Source organism: Etheostoma spectabile, unplaced genomic scaffold (genome assembly GCF_008692095.1).
Source record: "Etheostoma spectabile isolate EspeVRDwgs_2016 unplaced genomic scaffold, UIUC_Espe_1.0 scaffold393, whole genome shotgun sequence".
NCBI lineage: Eukaryota > Metazoa > Chordata > Actinopteri > Perciformes > Percidae > Etheostoma > Etheostoma spectabile.
The window spans coordinates 172,872-193,353 of record NW_022605598.1 but is presented as its reverse complement, the minus strand read 5'-3'; the positions used below and the strand labels follow the sequence as shown (position 1 = coordinate 193,353).

General features: G+C 42.3%; 1 protein-coding gene and 2 long non-coding RNA genes across 4 annotated transcripts in view; 1 reads left to right on the top strand and 2 right to left on the bottom strand.

Annotated features, from left to right (window-relative positions):
• The window catches only part of LOC116686537 (kin of IRRE-like protein 3), a 278,508-nt gene that overhangs the window by 143,404 nt on the left and 114,622 nt on the right, over window positions 1-20,482 (bottom strand). The window lies entirely within an intron of this gene.
• Window positions 5,646-12,753, bottom strand: LOC116686538 (uncharacterized). Its single transcript, XR_004331286.1, has 3 exons — window positions 12,633-12,753; window positions 12,341-12,490; window positions 5,646-5,658 (listed from the first exon to the last, which is right to left on the bottom strand). It is a non-coding gene; the product is annotated as an uncharacterized LOC116686538 (long non-coding RNA).
• LOC116686539 (uncharacterized) overlaps window positions 12,844-20,482 on the top strand; it is a 15,105-nt gene continuing 7,466 nt past the window's right edge. Inside the window, exons 1-2 of the long non-coding RNA XR_004331287.1 lie at window positions 12,844-12,965; window positions 18,746-18,751. This is a non-coding gene — a long non-coding RNA (uncharacterized LOC116686539). The remainder of the gene's footprint in view (window positions 12,966-18,745; window positions 18,752-20,482) is intronic.

Here is a 20,482-nt window from a genome sequence, read left to right as displayed (position 1 = left end):
TGTGTGTGTGTGTGTGTGTGTGTGTGTGTGTGTGTGTGTGTGTGTGTGTTCTGAAATGGACTTGCATTGTTTTATGGGTATTCAGTGTTTAGATGGTGCTGACATTTATAATGCATGTCTAATATCTTTCTAATACATTCCTCTTGTGTTGTTCTTTCACATAAGTGTAAAAAATGGGATACGTCAAACCATTCAAAGGGACATGAGATGGTCCCCAGTATATTCTTGATCTTGTTTCTTGATTTTTAAGATTATTTTTGGGCTTTTCCAATTTTATTTTGACAGGACAGCTAGGTGAGAAAGGAGAAGACATGCAGGATATCATTACAGGTTGGATTCAAACCCTGGAACTCCGCGTCGAGGCACAAACCTCCAAGTACTTGAGAACCTTTGGTTTACAGAACCCCAAGTCCATATACTGTTCCAAATCTTTTATAAGAATACTTGCAGTTCTGACATTAAAATGAAAGCCAGACTTCTGTAATACTAATGGAGGGTTCACCAAGAGTTGTGCCCTTATCCAGCTCCTAGTTGCATTTGCCATCAGTGCTGCAGGTAGAAGTCAAATGATACATACAATTAATATATTACGGTAAAATTACGGTGTTACAGCAGCACACGCACATTAGTCACACAACACAGAATATAAATATGAATGAAATACTAGGAAAAAATATACATACATACATTTTACATGAAATAATAATAATGATAGGTATAAAATATAAGAACAAATATTTAAATACAGGATGGGAAAACAAAATGTGCAACTGCTTTAATAATATGCTAAATGTATGCTAAAATGTAAATGAACGAATTGTGCAGGTTGCCCTTAGTGCAGTATTGTGGTGTCTAAAAGTCTCATCTAGCACCCAGTGATGACGTGTTGAAGAGTTTTATTGCCTGTGGTAGGAATGATTTCTTGTAGCGGTCCGTGCGGCATCAAAGCTGTCGGAGCCTCTTAGAGAAGCTGCTCCTCTGTTGGACCAATGGGGGGTGGAGAGGGTGGTCTGGGTTATCCATGATAGATAGCAGTTTGTTCAGTGACCTCCTCTCCACCACAGCTTCAAACGTGTCCAGTTTGCAGCCGATCACGGAGCCAGCCCTCCTGATCAGTTTGTTCAGTCTGTTTGTGTTGCTGGCTCCGATGCTGCTGCCCCAGCAGATGTCGGAGGAGAACAGGGCGCTGGCCACAACAGACTGGTAGAAGATCTCCAACATCCTGCTGCGCACGTTGAAGCTTCCTCAGGAAATAGAGTCTGCTCATCCCCTTCTTGTAAACAGCAGTGCTGTTGACCTTCCAGTTCAGCCTGCTGTTGATGTTGACACCCAGGTATCTGTAATCCTCCACGATGTCCACTTCCCAGTATGCAGAGGGGCTGCAGAGCCGTTCCCTTCCAATCACCATCTCTCTGGTCTTATCCACGTTCAGCAGCAGGTCATTCTTACCAGACCACTCCACAAATTCATCCACCAGTGCTCTGTACTCTCCCTACTGTCCATCCCTTATACACCCAACAACTGCAGAGTCATCAGAAAACTTCTGTAGGTGACTTGACTGAGTTGTACTGGAAGTCTGTGGTGTATAAGGTGAACAGAAAAGGAGACAGCACAGTGGGGCCCCCGTATCACTCACCACCACATCAGACAGAACGCGGTCCAGACGGACAAACTGTGGTCTCTGTCAGGTAGTCAGTGATCCAGGAGACTGTGGACGCGCCAACACCCATCAGCCGCAGCTTCTCACCTAGTAGCAGTGGCTGGATGGTGTTGAATGCACTGGAGTGATAAAAAAATGTGATTCTCACAGTGCCACACTGCCACCCAGGAGATGGCCATACTTGCTGCTGCCTCAAGTTTACTTCTCCCCACAATGTTTTTGGACAGATATATAACAGAATTGAGGCACTCATTTGAATTTTGAGTGCAGTCCCCTCAGTTAGCTAATGATGAAGCTAACTAACCAGGCTCCCATCAGCACTGGCTTATAACAACACAACAGAACCAAACTAAGTATGATTCATTTAAAAGATCAATATTTTGAACGGAGATTGGAGAAAGCAAACAAAGTAGAACTCTCAGGGGTTTGATGAATGCCATTAATTGATTATTCTACACTCTCCCATACAGTAATGTAGGTGGCGGTATGAACCTTAAACTTGCAATCCGCTAATTAACACACAGAAGAAGAAGTTGCTTTTTCCCACATTAGAAAAGACGGCTGGAATCCATCCGGAGTTTAAAAGGTAAATATTATGAATTTATTATTGGTATTTAGTCAGGGCTTTTACTGCATAGAGAGAGTTTTGGCACCCCTGAAAGAGGTTGTAGCCAGCGCCAAAGGAATATCACGAGCGCCAAAACATCTGATTTTCAGCAGCCAGCTCCCTCTCCTTATCCACAGCTACTATTGTATAAACACATGCAGCGGATTCTGATTTGACTAGAGTTGAACGCTCTGCTGTATAGCGTATCTCCGTATCTCAGACTGTACCGGACTGAGGATCGGCGGCGCGGCAAGAAACCGCTGACGGACGCAGAGCTCTCCGTCTGATGTCTGTCTGCGCAGGGGGCTACGCTGCTGTTGATCAGTATTTAATTGAGACAGTTTCATTACTTAAGTTTGTACTATTTACCGTAATTTGGTAAAGTTAATTTTAACACCTGATGTAAACCATATGGGAGTAGCAAATAACAATCAAATGAAATAGCAACAACAGTAAGCAGTAGCAGTTACCTTATGTAGGTCACTCCTACAGTTTTCAACTGAGGAGCAAAACTTACTTCTTAGGAAAAAGATACGGTTGTGCCCTGTTTATACTAATCAAATGAACTGGACTTTGTTGTCAGATTCAAAAGCCAAGCATTATATACCATTAAATTTAAAATTTTGAAATGTTACCTAGAGAAATTTGTATTTTCCTTGACAAAAATCGTCAGATGTTTTCACCTTAATTAGCATGGATCAATCCAAGGGGCGGGATAAACACTTGTCTTTCAATTTCCCTCTAGCGCTACTCTAACGTCCTTATTTTAAGCCCGCCCACCGACTCTATACATGATGTGATTGGCCTCACCAGAATTGTTTTTTTCCAGCTGGCAAGCTAACAGAGTTGCTAGACTGAACAAAATATACAGTAACATTTAAGTTTTCTTCTTTTGTCTTGCATGCAGAAGGTCATAAAGAGGTGAACAGCATCTTGTTACAACTTGTGGTGTCTTTTGTTTTGTTATAGAGCAAATTTTAGTTTTTTGTTTGTTGAAAGATTACATTTTGTGCTGCCCCCACACCCTTATAGCCTTGAGGATGGGACTGTGGGCAGATTTTCAAACAGTTGTTATACAAAGTAGCCAAAAATATTTGCAGTACAATTAGTATAAGTATTCTGCACCTATTTCCGCACGTGGACCCCCCCACCCCCGGGTCAGCTACGACTGCAAATAGAATCTAATTCAGTGGTGCCATTCTGCCTTCCATGTTATTATGGCTGTAAGATGAGAATCACAGCCAGAGGAAATAAATAAAACAAGCCAGTTGTGAAATAATGTAGAGTAGATAATTGGATTATTACCGTCAATTTAAATGGTACACAAACAGCCAACAGTGCTGTGAAGTGTTTGTGGAGGAATCTGATCCTATGCAGCCTTGGATGCTAAACTGAAACTCCAGAGAAAGGGAATAAAAGCTGTCCTTCTAATCTTCTATACAAATACAATGTGATACAAACACAAAGCACTGTGTACTGAGCTGCCCTGGGTCTCCCTGTGAAAAAGGAAATTGTTTGCTACTGTATTTTGCAGACAGGCCTTGAAAGATAACAGTTTAGAAAAAAGACACAATGTGTATATTTTTCCTTCTATTCAGGTCTCTTGAGTTTCTTGGGGGGCACAAAGCACCAACCTAAACATTAAGTTGACTTCCTAACTTCCATAGATGAAAGCAGCCAGTTTTGCACTCTACTGCAACATAATTATAATGCAGCATATAAAGCCAGATATTTACTGTGAATACAGAGTGTGTAGTAAGTACTCATTATTCTGTCACAACACAACGGTTCCCATCGGAGAGCAGCAGTAGTGGAAGATTGTGGGCTCAGGGGGACAACCAGTCAGAAGGTCGGTGGTTGGATTCTGTCTCTGGACTTGAACTGTAAACAGTAGGGTTGTCCTTTAGGGAGACCAATGTCAATTATTGTCAGTTACAAACATTCAAACATGGACACATTTACACATCAGGAAAAATATCAACAGAAACGCACTTGTATGCAAGGACATTCACCTCCTGGCATCCCTGTCCTGACACAGAGAGGACAGGTTCCCCCCAGTCCCTGTCCTGACACAAAGGGGACAGGCTCCCCATGTCCCTGTCCTGAAAAGTGGGGACAAGTTCCCCCCCTGTCCCTGTCCTAACACAAAGAGGACAGGTTCCCCCCTTTCCCTGTCTTAACACAGAGAATACAGGTTCTCCCTGTCCTGACACAGAGGGGACAGGAGAGGAGAAAGGTTCTCCCAGTCTTGACACATAGAGGACAGGTTGGGCAGGAAGGACATCCTGTAGCGGTCCTGGTTCAGTTTGTGTGTGGGCTCGGCTGTTTGACCAGGAGGTCCAAAAGAGGACTGCGTCCTTTTCTCTAACAGCTCCAGGGTTGCGTTCAGAACAGTCAGTCTGGGTTGCTGGCCAAGTTTCTCCCCACTTTTATAGTCTCCCCTGGGACATGAACTCTGCTCCCTCAGTTGTCTGATTTAGCTCATTCCAATTTGTTTTCACTACCAGAATAATGAGAAGCACGAAAATCAATTTCATCATCAAGTATGATTTGCTAAATGGAACGTTAAGCCACGTCACACATTCTCCTCTCTACTCACATACTAACTTTTTTCTGCTCTGCAGTAACTTCATCATATGACCTCCTCCACATCCCTGCACACCTGTTCCCACTCAGGAGTGTCCAACAGGGCCAGTAGATCAGAGTGTTACTGGCCCCTACTATCTACATGCATGAATAATTGTATTGGTTGTTATTGTAACCCTGGTTGCTGGAGTTGACTACTGTGGCATTGTGTCACCGTCCAACACAGGAACATGGCGGTGATCCAGGGCCTTCCCCCGGCCAAAGCACAGTGGCCTGTCGGCCCAGGCCAAAGCACAGTGGCCTGTCGGCCCAGGCCACAGCACAGTGGCCTGTCGGCCCAGGCCGGAGCACTGTGGCCTGTCGGCCCAGGCCGGAGCACAGTGGCCTGTCGGCCCAGGCCAAAGCACAGTAGCCTGTCGGCCCAGGCCAAAGCACAGTAGCCTGTCGGCCCAGGCCAAAGCACAGTAGCCTGTCGGCCCAGGCCAAAGCACAGTAGCCTGTCGGCCCAGGCCAAAGCACAGTAGCCTGTCGGCCCAGGCCGGAGCACAGTGGCCTGTCGCCCCAGGCCGGAGCACAGGGCCCATTGCCTCGGCGGTCACTAAGTCCTGCACACCAGACTCCGCGACGCAAACATATTCAATTCAATTCAATTTCAATTCAATTTTATTTATAGTATCAATTCATAACAAGAGTTATCTCAAGACACTTTACAGATAGACCACACTCCAGAATTTACAAGGACCCAACAGTTCTAATAGTTTCCTCCAGAGCAAGCAACAGTGCGACAGTGGCGAGGAAAAACTGCCTTTTAGGCAGAAACCTCGGTCAGACCCAGGCTCTTGGTAGGCGGTGTCTGACGGGCCGGTTGGGGTTAGAATGAAGAGTGGCAATAAACATAGAAAAAATTAGTAGTTTGTAGAAGTTCTTTGTGTGCAGCCCAGGCAATGGTTGAATCTGTGGCCGAAAAACATTTTGAAAAAGAAGCAGAAAGCGCACACCGCTCACTTTCATTTTATTTAGTAGCCCAGTGAACAAAAATAACATAGCATTTACTAACAATGTATTACATACCTATTTAGTGGCAGTGCATTTCTACCTTATAGGATGATCCGATGCGTATCTAAATACATGAGCTATGGTTCAGGGATGATACATTTTATTATTGAAGGATTTAGTTAAATTCAATGTTCAAACAATTCCATGACATACGATTCAATCTGATAGATCCAGTTAATGTTCATTTAATGTAAACACATTCATTTACCATTATAAATTGAAATAGGCCAATTCTATAAAAGAAGCATTGTCTACCTTGAAATAAATCTATAGATTGTAGAAGGGACCACATCTGCTTTGCAAAAGTTTTTATATTTATTTACAAATCTTCCAATTATTTCACCACAACACTTTTTTTTAAAAAAGATACAAAGTCTCAGCTCTTCTTTTATTTGGAATAACAAATCCCCACGTGTCCAGTTGCCAGTTTTTGTGGCCTGTGGCTTCCCAACTTTTCATTCATATTTATTACTTTTTTTTGCCATCTCAGTCTACTATTCATGCTGTGTGTGTGTGAATGAAGTAAAAGATATACCACAGTGTAGAAATACTCCTTTACAAGTAAAAGCCCTGCATTTTAAATCGTACTTAAAGGTATAATGTGCAGTGTCTCCTAAAAACAAGTATACACTAATCCAAAAGTAATCCCTCTCAATCATCAGCTCTGACCCATTACAAGCGTTTGGTGGTGTCTGTATCTGCTGAGACCCTGCCCTCTACCTGCATTTTCTCTTTTATTTCTGAGTGCAGGACGTTTATGGGTGTCAGCAAAGACCCTTTGGGCTACTTGTGGCTGCAGGGTGTGCAGCCCAATATCATTTGACAAACTGGGTAATACCAAGTTATCAAATACTGCCGCTTTTACCCGCCCCTCATAGTCTCATTCTGAGGCACAATGCGCCCTTTCACATCTCGCTGGCACAGCAGATAGGATCAAACTTGTGCTTTGGCTGCATTTGTACGAAATCAGGCAATGCCGCATGGTTGTGCGGAGGTGTTTGTGTGTGTGTGTGTTATGCTGAACAAGTGATTTTTTTTTGCAGTGGTAATGTGTATTATTGGACATCAGCAGCAGCGTCACCCCCGGCCTGGTGGTGGCGCTGTTTAAATCATAGACCCTGTGCCTGCAGCAGCTAGTCCTGAGTAAAGCCCTGGCCCTGGGTTCCTTACTTGGTCTACACTCTGTTGGTGGCTGGGAGGCACCTGGAGCTGTGGAACCAGAAGCTTCTGGAAATGAGAGGAGCCTCCTTTTGACTTAAAGCCGAGGAAATATCAAACCGGACACTTCAGACCCTTTTCTGGAGATTTATCTGAGCCAAAGACTGGGAGAGTTCACCGGCCCCCTGCTTGCCACAACACACCTTGAAAAGTCCTCTTAACACAAGGCTGACAAAAATACTTAAACTAACTTTACTAACTAACTAAACATGAACTATGAAAAGACAATACACAAAAAAGGGTTGTGCAACAGGCTCTCGACTGTGTTGTCCAAGAGACTGGGAGAAAATGGACCTGGCCCACAGTGGAGGATTTTATATAAACCTCCCCTCAAAAAACGGACCGCTGACCTCCAGTGGAGGCTTTCACATGGTGCTGTCACCTCCAATGCTTTGATTTCTGTTATTAATCCCACTGTTCTCAGCAAGTGCCCATTTTGTTGCCTTCAAGAGATTGTTTACCATGTTTTTGAGTGTAAGAGTCTCACATATATCTTCTTTTTAAACATTGTTTTTTTTTTTGTCTTTTTGATGTAGTTTTTACTGAGAGTTTTTTTTTTCATGGGAGCTGCCTACTAAAAGCCACAAAAAGAAAAGTGGCAGCTCCTGAATTATACGAAAGAACAGTGTGGAGAACAGGGAGGGGAAGGAGGCCAGGGCAGTCTGGCACTCTAACATCAGGGCCAGGTTAGAGTTCAGCTTTTATGAAAATATTGGAGACATTTGATGCTTTTAAACAGCATTGGTGTTTTGATGATATTGTTTATTCTGTTATTGATGATGAGTTGGCTTTTGCCTTGGTTTTCCCTGAATGAAGTATTAAAGAAAAACTGAGATTTTAATGCATTAGCAATTTAGTTCACTGTTAAACTGTACAAATTATAAATAGGTAAGTAAAGTGTTCTCTCGCTATGTCTTTCAATTTCATTTTTTTCTTATAAATTTCAATAATCAATTTTCTGAATAGTTATTGTCTTTGTCTTTTGTGTGTTTACTGTCAGGGCCCAAGTCTGACAGTACTGCTCCAGCAGGTCCAGGTTCTGCTGTAGGCCCTGTTCTGTAGAGGACAACAGAACCAGGTCATCTGCGTAAAGCAGGAACTTGATCTCAGAGTCGTGTAGAGTGAGATCAGGTGCTGCTAATTTCTCTAGGTTGGTGGCCAGTTGGTAAATATAGATGTTGAATAGAGTGTTACTCAGACAGCAGCCCTGTCTCACGCCACACTTCTGACTAAAGAATCTTGTTCTTTTGTTGCCAATTTTAAAACTGCACTTATTGTTTGTGTACATTGATTTAACAATGTCATGTTTTGCACCCTACACCAGCTTCAATAACTTTGTAGGATAGACTGTGTTGCCAAATAGAGCTGAATGCCTGGTTTGCATCTGGGGTTGCTTAGTAATAGCTCATAGAGTGTTTCAAAATGGCCGACCCATATGTCTCCAATCTGTGTCGCCAATTCCACAGGTTGGAATTTTTAAAGATTTTTCCATTTTTCTCAAAATTGGTTTGTGTTTGTGAACTCCTCCACCTCCTCCAACTCCTCAATTTTTTTGGATTCTGAGTGTGTTTGTAGTGTTTAATTGTGGCGCAGTAAAGAAGTCTACATTTCCTGGATCTCTTTGTTTTTGGTTAGATAATCGTTGAGCGTTTTGTCTACCTTCTTTACATTCTTTGTCAAACCAATTGTCATCTTTGGGGTTCTTAGGTGTATTTTTGGATAGTTTTTAATTGTAATTTCTTTGCAGTTTCCATGATAATGTGATTGACGTGTCTAACTGCATTATTTACGCCTTCTTGACTGTGTACATACGTGGTGTCCTGAAAGGTATCTAGTAGTGTTTAAATTTGGGCTGATCTGATTGCTTTGAAGTCCTCGGTGATGTTTTTGGCCCAGCTGTATGATCTCCTGATATTAAACAGCTTACTGGGCTGTGGGGGTGTTCTGTTGTTTGTCACTGACCTTCTGAGAAACACAGTAATTTGGTCAGACAAATGTAAATGTAAATGTGCTGTATTTATATAGCGCTTTTCCATTCTTAACAACTGCTCAAAGCGCTTTTACATCTACAGGAAACATTCACCATTCACACACATTCATACACTGTGACCGGGGCTGTCGTACAAGGTGCCACCTGCTCATCAGATAAACATTCACACACATTCACTCTCCGATGCGCAGCACCGGGGGCAACTCGGGATTCAGTGTCTTGCCCAAGGACACTTCAACAATGACTGCAGGGCCGGGGATCGAACCACCAACCTTCCAATTGGCAGACAACCGCTCTACCACTGAGCCACAGCCGCCCAAAAGGGTCAGTGGTTTGACTGTGAAAGCACTGAGAGAGAAAGGGTCTATATCTGTCACCATGTACTCCACGGTGCTGTTGCCGAGAGGTGAGCAGAAAGTGTTTTCACCTGAAGAGTCTCCTCGTAGCCGACGATGTACAGACCCAGGCTTTGACAGAGCTGCAGTGATTCTCTGCCGTCCTTGTTGATCTGGACGTCCCAGTTGGAACTGAGATATCCTCATCATAGTATGAAGAGTCACTAAGGGGGATGTATACATCACACAGGAATATGTCTGTTGGAGGGTTAGTGATGTCCTGTTTGATTTTGAGCCAAATGTGTGATAGGGGGGATGTATGTTGAGATTTGTATGTTGAGATTTCTTCTTTGCACCAGATAATAATCCCTCCTGAGTCCCTCCCTCTTTTAACAGTAGGGAGTTTGACCAATCACAAGATTCTCTGTAGTTTGGGGGGCAGTGAGTGACAGAGCCGGTTCTACACTAGGTCTCTTGGAGGATGATGATGTCTGTGTCTTTGAATTCAGGGGTTTTGCTTTTCCATCCAAACAATGCAGAGTTAAGGCCCTGAATGTTCCACATGGAGACAGTAAATGGCTTCATTGTTAACAAATACAAATATGAACAGTTTTAAAAAGAGATAAACCTACAGTAATAAGTTGTTAAGTGCGATGTAGGGCTGTCCTAGACTCAAGTAGTAGTAGAGTTATAGGGTTCCAGTATGTATTAAAAGTGGATAATTGTTAAACTTTTAGAACGGTTATAAAAAATACACTGTCCTTCGAAAAATAAGAATAGTGTTTATGACACCTATGCCACGTAGCTGTTCAGTCTGGAGCATATGAGACTGAGCAGGTGTCTGATCTCGCCCAGTTCTGCAGGGCTGCCACCACTGGTTGGTGCATGTGTCTCAGCGTAGCTCCTCTGCCCTGGGTGCTGAGCGTGGTGTTGGGCAGGGCCAGCAGGGGGGGGTCTAGGCTGAGGCCTGGGGAGTATGGGCGGGGTAGATCTCTCTGGGACTTGTGCTGCTGTGGTCCTGGGGTGGCTGCCTTGTGCATAAGAAGGTGAGGGTGGTGTGAGCTGGATCTGGAAAGTGGTGGAGGACGATGGGGGCTGGGGCTGTGGGGTGGTGGAGGGTGATGGGGGCCGGGTCTGTGGGGTGAAAGCTGCAGACCGGCTGCGTGGAAGCTGCTTCGTCTGGTGGTGCTGGGGGGGCTTCCTTGGCTGCGTCCTAAAGCCACATCTTTTAATGTCTTTGCAAAGGCGCTGACAGTATCTTTGCGGAGGTGGACATTGTCGTGAAGGCTGTGGATGTTGAGGGTAGGGTGGTGGGCCAGGTGGACATTTGGCAAGAGTGCACATCCACGTGAGATGTCAGCATTTATCCGGTGGATGGTGTCAGGATGGAAGTCTTTTCATGGGAGGATGGTCGGGATTATGATTTTTGATGAGGGGAAGGTCTGTGTAGCCTTCTGTGCCACTCTCTCCACAGACTCTGCAACCCTCTCCTGCTGTAGTCTCAGGTCATTAGTGCAAGTCCTCTTAGACAGAGCTGAAACTGGCCTCATTGCCTTGAAACATGATGGTCCCATTGTAGTAGACATTGACAATGAGAGGTGGGCTGTCTTTGTCTCCGTCTTTGATGACGGCCCGTCTCCCAATGCATATGCCTCTCTTCATGGGCCCAGATAGTTGTATGCCACGCATTGGTATTGTCCGTGTACAGTAAAAGATTACTAATTCCTCCTGTGTGGCATAGATTTGCAGTGAAGGCCTCTGGGTTTTCTCTTAGTATTTTGTGTTTATGGGCTTAGCACAGGCTAGCCTTAGTTTGTTGAGGTACAAATTATAAATTAAACTATTGAGGATGAAGAAAGCTTACCTTACTACTCTATTACAGCTTATATTGAGTGGGAAGAACAAGACATGCTAACGTTTTGGTGTTTTTCTTTTCTTTTTGGGGTTTTGAGCCTTTTGTCCTTAGCTTAGCGTAGCATAGCCTTCTTTCTCCTCTTCTCCATCCTTAGCCGTTTTGTTAGCAGAGTTAGCTCATCTTTGTTTTCACTTCTCTTGCCTTATAAAATAATTTCCTTGGTGATTTTCTTCCCAAAAGTCTTCTTCTCGTAGTTTTCCTCTTGTTAAGGTTTTTGTTCTTAGAAAATTTAGTAAATTTATCTCATTTTACAACTCTGTCATTTCTGTAAGAGCTTCAATAAAACATGTCTCCTCCACTATCAAAATTGTAATTTGGGTATTGTGGAAAAAGGCAAATGCAGATAAAACCTTTTATGACTTTTATTTCTTGTTTTGGGATGAATAATTTTTCTTATTCAATAATGCATTGCAGGTTATGGTAAATAGTTTGTCCAGTGCAGAGGTGGAGAAGGAGCGCTTATGGTATCCTTTTAACCACTGGTGCTAATGGAAGGGAATACTTCACAAAAAAGAAGAATTATGACCAAGAAAGTCATACGAAATCATAACCAGGCACTCAAGGTTGGTTACAAAAAGTGATAAAAAGGCCTTTTGGGCAAGACATTAAAAATGCACCAATGCTTCTAGTGACACAAGGGGAACATCAAAGTGATTCTAGCTTGCAGAGCATTTCTTTCATCCGCGGTCTTGCATAACCTGTGTCCCAATGGTGGTTATCAACTAGTTCAATCGAACCAGGGTTTCCCCAATCTAGAGACGCCCACGTTCACATTAAAGAAGCAGTGTTTACACAGCATGACCAATCGCAAACATCTACCCGAGCCGCAAATTTTACATCAGAAGAGCAAACTATATAATTCTACATAAATATGAAGAACACAGACACGGTTTTACAGATGCTGTAAATGCGTAAACCACAACGCTTGTCTTTATATCACTATCAATATCACTTCCCCAATCAGGTCTGTGACACTTGTGCTTTCCATAAACTGTCGTAGCTTTAGCATATTATTTCTTTTGCAACCCTGGCAGTGGGATGCGATCGTGAGAGCAAATTAAAAATCTAAAAACATAATTCAAGCCGATGTGCTCATTGGCAACACACAGCTCAAGAAGCCGACCTATGCGAAATCCTGTAGGCTAAACTCACTCAGCCAACATTTGAATATGTTTTTATGTTTATTAATTTAAGGGCAAAATTTACCATCACCAAACCCACCAGACTCTGTTTAAATAATCAGTACTTTAATCATTGTAAAACACAAATAGCCTATACGTAATTCCCTCTGCTAGAAATCTATATCTTTCATAAAGATACCCATCAGGGAATGTTGACGGGGCTGTCGGTATCTAAATGTTTTAACTTTTATGAGCGCATCCCTCTCTCTCAATATCAGTTGAATATAGGCAGTGCTTTTACATCGGTTGATCTAATCTAATCTCTAATCAAAACCTGCTCCCGAGCAAATTAGGTGTTCAGCATAAATTACCACGGCAATTGAACCTGGTGACAAGTGATCCACCATTATGATCCAGAAAGCCCTGGGTTGAACCTGAAGTTACCTCGTTAACGCCAAATCTTGCTTCGTGGTACACGTTAGAATCAGAATTAGAATATTTAATTGATCCCTTCAGAGAAGTGATTTAGTTGCACTTGCTCACAGTCAAATTCAAGGTAAAATAAGAGTAAGAAAAGACAATAATTGTATAAAAGTAAATAAAGTAACACAGCTTCAATAATGAATAAATAAAAACGTTTAGTAGGAGTAAGTGAGATTAGGTTAATGGCAACGGTTCAATAACAGAACCTTCCACTAAATGTATTGACTACTTCATTAAACCATTTCTTGCTACATTACCTTCCAACATTCAGGATAGTACTCAGGTCCTAAAGAAAGAATTTTGGTTCTTGCATTATGGCCACTATGTGGAGTCTCTTTACAGCAACATTGCGCATGATGAAGGGTTGGAGACCTATTTAGGGTCAAGACCCGATGACCTGACTGTAATAGATAAGTACCTCCTGGGGACTTTATATTGCAACTGATTGAGTGGACTTTAAAAAATAATGTTTTTCTACTCCAAGACAAACTTTATAGATAAGAAAAGTGGACGGCTATGGGTCCATGTTTTGAACCTAATTATGCTAACCTATTTGTAGGACTATGGGAGGAAAAACACATTTTTTCCTTCAACAACCCATTCAAGGAAAACATTGAGTGGTGGGGTAGACACATTGATGATGTTATTTTGTTATTTTTGGGATCAGAGAAAGAGCTTCTAGACTTCCATAGTTATATGAAGAGTTTCAATGTAAATCTAATGTTGAACCTGGAATACAACCAAGAAGTTATTCACTTTCTGGATATACAGCTCTCTAAAAATGATGAAGACTATCAAGGTAATTTTTCCTGTGTTACCTCAGGAAATGCATGTACAAATGATCAAAAACTGATGCTGTAAGAGATGTGTTTTCCAACAAAGTTCATGCTATCACCAGTGTGTATATATTTTACTTTACTCAATGAATTTTACGTACAGCATGTATTTCTTCTCACATTATTATCCTTGATACTTTGGCAGTATTATTTCTGACAGTCATGGCAATAAAGCAATTTGAATTGAAAATAGAATTGAGAGAGAGAGAGAGAGAGAGAGAGAGAGAGAGAGAGAGAGAGAGAGAGAGAGAGAGAGAGAGGGAGAGAGAGAGAGGAGAAGGATTGCTTTGTTACTGCCGCGTAGCAATACGTGTCCAATATGAACAGCCGGGCGCACGATCAGGCACGTATCTATGCTACATGACACTTCTCCGGTGTGTTCCAGAGACAGAGTGTCTTAACATAGGTACGCTATTAGTACTGGGAATCTGAATAATCCTAAGGCCAAACACTACATTGAAGCTAAACATGGGAGATGCCAGAGAACTTTTAAAGTCTCACGTATTGTGGTCATCAGTTTCGATGCAAGGGGTGGGGATAAAATCCTACGCCTAAAACAAAGAGAAGCATCCTGGATCCATGCTCTCAAGGGTACCAGTTTCCCTGGCCTCAATCGCTTTTAAAGTCTGTGTCCTCTGGCACTTACTCCATTAACTTGTTCTGCCAGCCATGAAAGGAGTGCATGACACACACACACACACACAAACACACACACACACACACACACACACACACACACACACAGAGGTGTTGAGAAAAGATATATAAAGGATTGGAACACAATGCAACAGCAGCCAACAGCAGCTTCACATAAACTTATTCAGCTTCTGTCCCATTCACTGGCCCTCCGATTTCTTCCAAATGCTTTTATCAAGTAGCAGTTCAAACCCCACCCGCTAGGAATACACAGCTAATGGAATCAGCCCTTTCACAAACATTGTGAGTCTCAACCTGCTGTCTTGCTCTCCCTCTATCTATCCATAACATGACATTACATGTCATTTAGCTGACACTTTTATCCAAAGCAACTTTCAATTAAGAGCTTTCAACCCTGAAGGTGCAAACTCCAGACAACAAGTACTAAGTGCAACTACATAAGCTTCAAATAAGCAAAACTACAAAGAGCCATATAAAAGTGCAGCTTCGAGAAAAAAAATTATATATATATATATATATATATATATATATATATATATATATATATATATATATATATATATATATATTTATTATCAAAGATGTAGTTGGAAGAGATGCGTTTTTAGCCTTCGGTGGAAGATGCGTAGGCTTTCGGCCATCCTGATGTCAGTAGGGAGCTCATTCCACCATTTAGGAGCCAGGACAGCAAACAGCCAGGAATTCGTTGAGTGATTAGTTGTCCCTCCCTGTGAGGGGGCAGCAAGCAGGTTGGCTGATGCAGAGCGGAGTGAGTGGGTTGGGGTATAGGGTTTTTCCGAGTCCTGGATGTAAACTGGGGCTAATCCGTTTGTGGCCCTGTATTCAACTACTAGTGTGAAGCGGATGTGGGCAGCAATTAGTAACAGGTGAAGCGAGCGGAGGAGCAGTGTAGTGTGAGAGAACTTGGGGAGGTTGAAGGTGTTCGGGTGTGTGGGGCCTGTTCTTAATGTTCGCTAAAAGAATGGTATTTATAATTCCTTCTAACTCAAACTCATTGGCCTTGACTCATTTTCTGTGAAGAACATAAAACATAACTTATTTTCAATGACCGCACACGGTAACCCCAACCAATGGAGCTGCTTCATAGGGCGGGACTTGGCGCAGCCATAGTGGGATTTGTAATTTGCCTCCCAGAAAAGTAACTAGTGGACTCACTTTTGGAAGTTCCTTCTGGGTTGATGAGTTTCATAGCACATTCCTATTCAATGATAGTTACTTATGATGTTAAAGATAAGATTGAAACTGCTTGGGAAAAGGAACTCGGAAATGAAATCTCAGAAGACGTATGGACATATGGTCTAATTCAATTCAAGGTTGTTCACCGGCTACACTGGTGTAGAGCTAAGATATCCTCATTCTATCCGAATGTGGAAAGCAAATGTGTGAGATGTCATATTAATGTAGCTGACACACATATGTTTTGGTCATAAACTAGCAGGATACTGGTCAACTGTATTTGATGTATTGTCTGAAATGCTGGGGGCGTTTTTAGCACCATGCACTATGATTGCCAAATATGGTGTACCAGATGAAGGAACAAACTTGACACAAACACAACTCAACAACATAGCATTTGCCTATTTACTGGCACGTAGGCACCCTGGAAATCAAAACACCCCAACCACTGCAGCACAATGGCTTAAAAATGTAATGCTGTTTTTACACCTTGAAAAGATTGAATTCACAATAAAAGGTTCTAACAAATTCCTCTCAGTGTGGGAATCTCTGTCATACTTTAGTAACCTCCAAGCCCTACCAGGGTAGTAAGTGACCGTCCTAGCTGACTGCAGAGGAATGATTGCCCCCTCTATATCCAAGCTACACTATACTGTATGTAAACACCTGGCTGTAGTACTCCACTATGGTGTGTCTTGATAGAGTTTTGAAGGCGTGGCGCCCTTCACAGAAATCATAGTTTATTCATGTTTCAATTCTAAGTATTGTAACACTCACCCCAGTGCTGCAGCATTGAATAAGGAGGAAATGAATGGCTTGCAACTTTTGTGCGTTTAAATAGGGAACACAGCCTTACTCCGGTCACTGTGGGTCGTGACCACGCCATACATTTAGACCACAACAATGGAAGAGAATTCCCTGCTCTTCCTCAACATCCCCCCCCCCCCCAAATCCCTGAGTTCTGCCTGTCTCTCACTCACTCTCTCCCACACGCACCTCTTTATTTACTCGCCTCATGCTCATATTTCTCCTTTGCGCAACCAGACGCATTTGTTTTCTTAACTGTAAAATAGCTTGTGATGTATCCTAACTGTTTTGTTAGAAAGGGTCCTGTGCCTAGAAAGAGGCCTGGCTAAACTCATTCCACAGAACCTCACAGCAGCTCCCCTTATATCCAAAGACAGTGGAAGAAGATTGTGGCAGTATGAAAGTTTGAGCTGACCCAGACACTTTGTACAACCCAAAAAATGCTCGCTGCCTGATTCTGACCTCATTGCATTGTGTGAGGGCTTTGAATGTGCTCCGGTTGTTCCGTAGTGTTCTGTTTTACAGCATACTGCAGTATTTCACCGGTAATAAGTTTAATGTAGCAGTTAAAGTCCTTAAAATACCAATAGTAGCAAAATAATACTTCTCAGGTACAGTCCCGACTGACAGAAAAATCGTGGTACGGACACTTCCAATTGAAATGCCTTCTGTCAAATAAAGTAATGAACTAAACTTTAGCTGCCACATAGATTGATAGCATTGGGATACAGCTTCACTCAAATCGTCCTGCAAAGCTGAACAATATTCCTCTGCTGAGAGGCAAGATGCAACCCCCCCAACGTCTTCTGGGCCATTCATTGCTTCCATGAGTCACAGGTGCATGAAGGCAGCAAAGAAATCAGGTACATTTGAGCCCTCGGCTGATGTGTTGGAAATCACAGAGACACATTATGAATCACATCTAGGCATACTTTAGGGTGAGGCCTCTGCACAATTGGTGTGACTGCATATTTCTGCCTGCCAGAGAGCCTCACTGCCTCACTGCTCAGGGGACTTTCATTCCTAAATCTTTCCACACACACCACACACACACAACACACACACACACACACACACAATTTAAATATATATATATATAATATATATATATATATAATATATTAATATATATTATATATATATGTTGTATGTGTGTGTGTGTGTGTGTGTTGTGTGTGGTGAAATCCCATTCCATTTTTCAGTACTAGAAAGTAGTGCAGTAGTAACAGGCTGCTCATCTGCACAGCTCTGCTGCATGGCTAATGGAGTTAATCTTTGTTGGAAAGGTCAAGTCAGGAAGAACTATGGCCTACTCTACTGTTGAATGGCTGACCTTATCAGCACTAATGCACCACTGCAATCTGAGTTGTCACCTCCACATTGAGGTAGTAGGAAGTGGACAGGTTCAGAGGAAGGTGAGGGGGGGGGGGGGGGGGGGGGGGCGGGTTGAAACACAAAGCGCTCACACAATGCCTTTTGTATAATAACATGATGCTGATCACTGTATGGACATCAGGATTTTTAACGTGACAAAGTGTATCCATTAATTGCACTAAAGTACCATGTAGCAGGCAGCTGTATTATTAAACAAAAAAAAATCCAGATATAGACTTTAAACAACCTGTTTGCGTCACATTTTAACAATAGCGGTTGGGCCCCCTTGCCGTCATTTTAATATTACAGTACTGCTGTTGAGTTGCTGCTCTGCCCGCTGAGTTCCTTATGTACGCTAAAAGATGTTTTGTGTGTCGGTCTCCAACAAGTTGGGAGTGAAAACTGGTTGTTATGGGGGAGAATAAGGACATTTGTCACATGTCAAGGACTGAACTGCCAAACCAACATTTAGTTGGACAACCTGCTTTACCTCCTGAGCCACTCCAAGCGTTGGACAAACTGAAAAGGAAAAGCCAGGGGACCACCTAAGTTCACGATGTTCGTCATTCTATCCAGTGGTGGACTTACAAATCAACTGCCGCTGTTTTCAGAGAATTATGAATCACTGATCATCAACACATAGCTCTTTCTAATTACACTTATAAGAGATCCTCATCTCTGTGTACAAAATTAAATTATATTTGTTTCTGTTGCTCTTGTGCTTGCAATTTCTTAAAGTCTAAAAAGAGATGGGTCATTAGATCATCTATTAGATCATCTAGAAAAATAATGTAAAATATGTTCTAAACCTTTTCGTCACTGCCTGCCAATGAAAAGGTCAGTGTTGAGTGCTACGATAGCATAGAACCGGAAACCTTTTTACTTTGATTCCACGATAAACAGGCCCAAGTATTTACAACCCACTTTAAATGTGATTCTGAAGTCTTTGGCTGAATATGTAAGACAAAATGACAAAAGTTAGGACAAGGTTGCGCTGTGGCCTTTTGCCTCGAGCTGCTTCAGTGTCAGCAGGGTTGATTAGTAGGCAGGTTAAGTAACATGTCCTCTTAAGACGTGGGCCCAGCATTCCAGACACCATTCAGCCTGACACACCAGTTATGACCAGGCTTTCGGGGATAGAAATGTCAAGACTTGTAAGCACTGCTTCCCTTTCCACAAATTTTGCATTTACAGAAGCATGCATGCTTGTACACACACACACACACACACACACACACACACACAGCAGGTAAGACAAGGCATGTCATAACCACACTTGTCAGTGCCTCACTAATGATGCTTGTCAGTGAGCCTGTCCTTGCTTCATTAAACAATCCTCAGCTGTGTAGGAGGCCGTACAGCAACAACCAGCATGGAGCTTGCATGCTGTCTGGGTGGAGGGAGTTAAGGTGGACCGCGACTGCTTGTTTTTCCCAAGGCTTTCCTCATCAAGCTCACAGCTTTTATTAAAGCTCTATTTGTTTTGGACTACTTCTAACCTGGAGGGATTTGCAAACCTGCTGGTATCATAACTGATCTAAATTCCGCTCTCTTGTCCGTCATTGTTAAAGTGAAGCTTCCAGACCATGCATACCTACAAACATACATACATGCATAATGATTTTTGAACCGCGAATCATAACGTTCATTGGTATCGTAATTTGACGTGCTAGCAAGCTAAACTTAGCTAGCTATCTGTGGCACAGTTTAACCACACATGGCAAATAAGATATAAGCTAACGTTGCATATGTTGTGGTATACTGTTGTTCATTGTGTTAAACTATCGTCCTCACTGTAGAAGATTTTAATGTTAAATGTGTGATCTTAACAAGTTGTACATATTCCGCTGTGAGCGTTAGCTCAGCAAAGTAGCGATCAGCTGATGATTGTCTGCCAGTAACGTTAACAGTAACGTAATGGCTGCCTGGATTTAGTTCAGAGGCTTTGCTTTTTTATTGAATGAAACACTACATTTATGTACCACAGTGAAGCTGGTCAGGGCGGATGGCAGGCAGGATGGTGACATCCAGACTCCCGTCTGTGCTTTGACAAAATCACTTTGTTAAACATTAATAATCACATTGTGTCTTAAGTCACTGCTTACTTATTCTGTATCCAACCAGACCACCATCTTACTCTAACCCAGTCCCTAAACAGAACCCTAATAATGCTGTAGTTACTAGGTTATACAACATTGTACTGCAAAATCATATATTTAAAAAAATAATATGTTCAGTATTGTAATAAGTAGCAGTATTAACTATTGGCTTTATAGTATGATGCGATTGGATGTCAGATTGCAGGATTTGTGAGAAGTACTGGCTTTTGTAGGAAGAGTCTAAAAAGTATTTTTACTAGTGCTGTCAGTTAAAGGTGTTATTAATGGCGTCAATTCTTTTTTATCATGAGATTAACGTTGTTTTTGGCCTAGCAAAATTTGTAGTTTTTTTTCAAATGCTGTTGCAACTGCTAGTAACGTTAGAAAAACAGAACACCGGATCTAGCTAGACCGGAAACAAAACAGGCGCACCGCACACACTTGTTTGGGATTGCGAGCCAAAGAGTACTAACGTTATATTTTGAGAGGATGGCGAGCACAAGATGCCGAAATTTATGCCAATAAGATTCTGAATGGAAAG